We start from the raw sequence: 5,811 nt of genomic DNA on the forward strand, positions 1-5,811 counted from the left end.
GGTGAGCGCTTGCGCGCAATTGCGCACGGGCGCGCAGTTGAGTGTGGGCGCGCAGCGGATACCTGGCACTTAAGGGACTTGCTCATATTGTGAGAAAGCCCCTTTTGCCCCGAAGGGACAGGTGCCCATTGGAAAACGGGGTGCGTGGGCGCCCACAGCGCGTCAGCTGCCAGGAACGGAGAAGGAAGGTCAGCAGGTCTGGCAGGCGAAGGAGATCGTGAACAATCTGCAGAGAGGTCCAGTGATGCAGCTGCAACGGTCAAAGCACAGTGAGGAGGATCCTCTACGGGGGACTGCGAGGGCAAGGAGCCTAAAAGGCGCTTTCTAACTCCCTTGTGGGGAGAAGGAAGGCCTCTTCGGCGAAGAGAAAGATGAGCCTTGCGTCGGATACGTCCTCTGGGGGCATCAGGAACACCATCGCCAGTCCTCCGAAGAGGAGTCTCTGTTAGTGAACTCCCCCGAGGGGGAGAATCACCAGCAGGAGAGATCGTTGGACTTGGCCCCTTCCTCTGAGGATGTTCAGAAGGGGGAACCAAGCCTTCAGCAACATCAGCACCCAAGGTAGAGGTTTGACCCAACTCGCCGGAATCCTCTGCCACAACAACGTCGACGATAGACAGAGGGTCAACCTCCGCTATCGCCGGCGACTGTTTGATAGCTGCTCCCAACTGGATAAGGTCAAACAGGGCTTCCCTGGAGAGTGACCCCTTAAGCCCCAAGGAAGCCCAAAGCTGCAATAAATCAGCATTAGCAACATTCATAGATAAATCCTCCCCCGGAGGAGGAGGAGAAGCTGCCTCGCTATAGGAGACAACTCCCTCTCCCGAACACCGAGGTCGGTCAACAAAAGTACGGCCTACGCTACCACTCGACGGCCTCTCAGGAGAGACCGATCGAGTGGGAGCTTCGGAGGAGGTTCGGGCAACGAAAGAAGAGTCCTTGGAGATTTCCTTCTTCAAGGAGATCCTTGAAGGAGAAAGATCCCGCTTGGACTTCTTCTTTCGGCGCCGGGAAAACCTCTCCCACTGGGAGGTAGACCACTCCCTGCACTCACTACAAACTTTATCCTTATCACACCGTTGGCCCCTACAGAACGGACATAAGGTGCGAGGGTCCGTCTCGACCGCCGACATATAGGTCCCACAAGGGCAGTCTGGTAACCCGGGTCACTTCCGCATGATAAAGAGAGAGGCCAACTTCCAAACACACAACTGAAAGAAAAAGCTAAGATTAAGGCTGTCAATACGCGAGGGTGAGAGCAGACACGTCTGTTCATCACCCGAGCCAAAAGCAAAGAGAACTAGTTCACCGGTGTGTGAGGGGGGAGGGGTAGCTAACTACCCCTCCCCTACCCCCTCGCTAACTAGCGAAGGGCTAGTAACCCCTTGTTAAAATTCTAATGGCTCGTCATTTCAGCTACGCCGAAAATAATACCCTATTTAAATAGCGTGGTTTGTATTTTGGTTACGGAACAAATATCATTTTTAAACATCTGACTAACCCGGTGAATATATATATAGTTGATTGACACCCTTGGTGGAGGGTCAAAGACAGCCAACATTGTTGGAATATTACTTAAGAGTTAAATAACAAGCTTAAGGGTTTGTACCTGATAAGGAAGCTGACTTTTATGATACTACTCATTAGCCCGCTTTCCTTATGAGACCCAGCGATCTACAGGGGCTGAAAAGATCTCTAGGAGCTGTCAAAACGGTATAAATACCTCACTATGACAGGACCTCAACCAATACCCTTGTTCTAGGCTCTCTCAAGGAACAAAATTGACCACCTGCTAAAATCAATGATTGTGGAAGACTGTCGACCAATCTCCAAGCAACCATAAAAATACAAAAGTTCCAAGAGAAGAAAAGGGTATTAGGATTATGGGAACGTAGTGGTGGATCCTTCCCCCACTACTGCATTCGCTGCTACGAATGGTCCCAGAGTGAAGCAGTCCTCAAAAAGAGTCTGGACACGTTTGAAGTAATGTGAAGCGAACACAGATTTACTCCTCTGAAAGGTTGTGCCCTTAATGCTTTGCAACGATCTATTCTGCTTGAAGGCCACCGAAGTTGTTACAGTTTGAACTTCAAGCGTCTTGGCCTTTATAAAAACTTGGTCTGCCTTACTGCACAGTGTATGAGCCTCTTAATCAAGAGCCTTAAGAGGAATGAAAGTGCATTCTTCGACATCTGTAGCGAGGACTTCTAGACCGAGCACCAAAGATCTTCCGACTAGCCTCAGAACTCTTTCGTTCAGTTCAGATATAACTTCAAGGCTCTTACTGAGCACAGGACTCTCTGTAACTCCTCGCCAGCCACATCTGAAAGGTTCGGAATCTCAAAAGCCTTGGGTCAAGGTTGAGAAGGGCGTTTGTCCTTGGCGAGAAAGCCTAACTGCAATGAGCAGATAGCTTTGTGATCTCGAAAAAACCAATCATTTAAGCTAAAAGCATGAATCCCACTGACTCTATGAGCTGTCGCCAGACTGACCAAAAATAGTCTTCATCATGAGGTCCTTAAATGAAGCTGAATGCAAGGGCTCAAAACTGTCACTCATAATGAACTTCAGGAAAATATTCAGATTCCAAACTGGTGAATCCTGGAGCTGTTGCTTTGATGTGTCAAAAGATTTGAGAAGTTTCTGTAGGTCTTTAACATTAGAAAGGTCCATGTCTTTGTGCCATGAATACAGTTGCTAACATACTCTTGTATCCTATGATGGTAGAAGATAACAAAATTACATTTCCTTCGAAGATGTAACAGGAAGTCAGCAATCTGAGTTATAGAAGTACTAGACGAGGAAAGAGAGTTGAGTCTGCACCCCTCTCTAACAAACCTCGTACCTAGATTGTTAAACCTTGATGGAAGAAGTACTCCTTGCTCCTGCAATAGCTCTAGTTGCTTCCTTCAAAATAACCTATAGTTCTTGTGAGTTTTTCTATAATCTGAAGACAGTTAGATGAATAGCTTGGAGATTTAGATGGTACCTTCCAAGTGGGGTTGTTTGAGTAAACCCACTCTTAATGAAAGACTTCTTTGAGTGTCTACCATCCATTGCAGTACCTCTGTGAACCACTCTCTGAGGGCCAAAAGAGGGCCACTAGAGTCAATCCGTTCCTTTCGTGTGACACAAACTTTTGTATCACTTTGTAATGAATTGAACAGTGGAAATGCGTACAAGTCCATGTCACGAGCTGTTTGACGGTCGGGGTCGCATTCTCCTGGACGCTCGACGTCACGTCCTGCAGGACGTTATGTTCAGCTGGAAGCTCGACGTCCCATTAGGTGGACATTCGACGTCATGTCTGTCTGCTTGACTCATTTGGTTAAAATGGCTAAAATACGACATTTAACTAGGGAGTTGTAAAGACGTTCGTCATCAAGAACATCTCGACTAGTAGCCTCACTATGCTTGGTGTCCAGGTGTAAAGTTACCTGACACTCAGGGTCCAGGGATGCTACTCTGTTGATCGCAGGCTGATAAACTAGCATGAGCAAAGAGAGCTTCTTTTGCATATCTAGCAGCATAATAAAAATAGGGTCAACCTGTTGTGGTACAAGAGACGCGTCTACCACAAGCTCTCTTTCTACACCGTTTAAAAACACGCAGAGCGTCCAGAAGACGATAACCAGTTTGACGGTGGAGAAGGTGCATGAACCGACGTCATGGTAGGCTCAGACAACTCTCCTGCAACTGGGTGAGTTGGACGTTATTTAACAGTTGCCAACATCCTTAAAGGATGTTTGGTACGAGAGTTTTCTTCAGTAGAAAGAAAAAACGCTCAGGACTGCTCCAACTATAACCTGAAGCTTGCGGTGTCATGATAGGACGCTGATTGACCGTGTCCACCTTCCTCTTCAGAGGTCTAGAAGTTGACGCCAGCCTCGTCTGGCCGCTGCGTCATCCGAATATGATGAAAAAACTTTTACCTCACCTTTCCTATGATGAAGATGAGTGTCCTGGGAAGCGTCAATGGGTATGCTCGAGGAGGCGTCTGCTCGGAAGCTAAAGCCTCTCGTTTCCTTTGTCGTTCGACATTCCTTCTCCCAGGGGATAGGGAGCTTGGAAGAAGTTAAGGTCGACATTCCTTGGAAGAGGTCTATGGATTAGAAGAATGACAGGTCCTAACAGACACACCCTCTATTTGAGGGGTGGTGCTTAGACCGGAACAAAGAGCCCAAAACTGGACAACTTCCTCCTATACACGAACCTTCAGGTATTGCTTGAAGTTCGGATGGATGAGGATGTGGAAGTAAGCATCCTGGAGGTCTAAAGAGACCATCCAGTGGACCTTTCCTACTGCTGTAAGGACTGATTTCGATGTCTCCATGGAGAGCTTTGTCTTCTGAACGAAGGCGTTGAGAGTAGTGACATCCAGGACCGGAAAATAGCCTCCCTCTCCAAAAAGAGAGGCATTTGATGTTGCATAGCCTGTCTGTTTGGCTCCTCTCTGTATTTGGCAGAGAGGTCTATCTGAGTAACTAATAAAGGAGGTTTCACTAGGAAAAAGATTTCGCATCCATCCTTTAGTAATAGCACGGACCAAAGGTCTGCTCGTCTCCTCTCCCAGGCTCGCTAGAAGTAGTTAAGTCTGGCTCCTACTGTTTTCAGTGCGGTTACAAGAAAAAGTATGCAGAAACTTTCTTGCTGATTTATACACCAAAACCTGTGTCTTTGACCAACTCTTGAAGGAGAAGAGAGGAAGAACAAAGGAGTGGTGCCGAGTTATCCTGCTTCATTGCCTGCCTTCCTTAAAAGACTCAACGATCCACCCAGGGGGCTGTAAAAGTCTCTGTGGGGCCGCCAACAGGTCCTCGACCTTAACGTGGCTAGACCTCCACCATTGCTATCCTGGCATACTTGATAAGGAAGCCGGCTTCATGGGTTTTTATGCCTCATTGCATCCAGTCTCCCATCATCCTCAAGCTCTATTAGATGATCGAGAATTTTTCTATGTACAACGACTTCTCTCACAAAGCCGGTTGTACTGCAGCATTTGTTGCTCAGGGTTTTGACGGAGGCTCTGACTCAAGACCCCAAAGACCTACGTCCACAAGCACACAGCAAAAAAGGTACACTGCCTTCTCTCACAAAAGCACTTCCTGCGGCTCCAGCTGAAAGTGTTGCTGCACCAAGGCAATTGGACTCTTTATGCTGCACTGAGGACGTGCTATTGCACAGCCCTACCAGCACCATCTAAGTAAACAGAGACTCCTTCGACGCCCTCCTTAGCGAAAACTCTGAAGGCGGGACGAGGAGCAGAAGGCACAAAATAAATTGGAAACTCTTCAGAAAAAAAACTCTGAGTTTCTTAAAGTCAACTGAAGGAAGAAGGATCTTGGGAACTTCTCCTAAGAGAAATCCACTAAAACAGGGGTGGCCAACCTATGGCGCATGCGCCAACCGTGGCGCATTGCACGATTACAAGTGGCGCACTATACCCCAGAGATAATTAAAAAACCAAGCCCGCTCATAAAAAAATAATACGAAAAATACTACTGATTATTAGAAAAAAATACAAAAATAATTTAAGGGGATCTCCAGCTATGTCCTGCATTTTTTTCTTTAATTATTCAAAATACACCATTTCTATATATGTGTTAGATTTTAGACATATATAATACCTTAATCATATACCAACGTTACAGAATACATTGAAAACATCATATTACTACGAGAGGCCTTTGATAGTCGTTTTAGTGATTTTGCTGAAGAAGATTGCATGGTTGCATTTATAAATCCATTTTCACTTACTGAACATAACATTCTGAAGATGCCTAGTAATATACAGATGGAGCTTATTGGTCT

This window comes from Palaemon carinicauda, chromosome 11 (assembly GCF_036898095.1).
Source record: "Palaemon carinicauda isolate YSFRI2023 chromosome 11, ASM3689809v2, whole genome shotgun sequence".
NCBI lineage: Eukaryota > Metazoa > Arthropoda > Malacostraca > Decapoda > Palaemonidae > Palaemon > Palaemon carinicauda.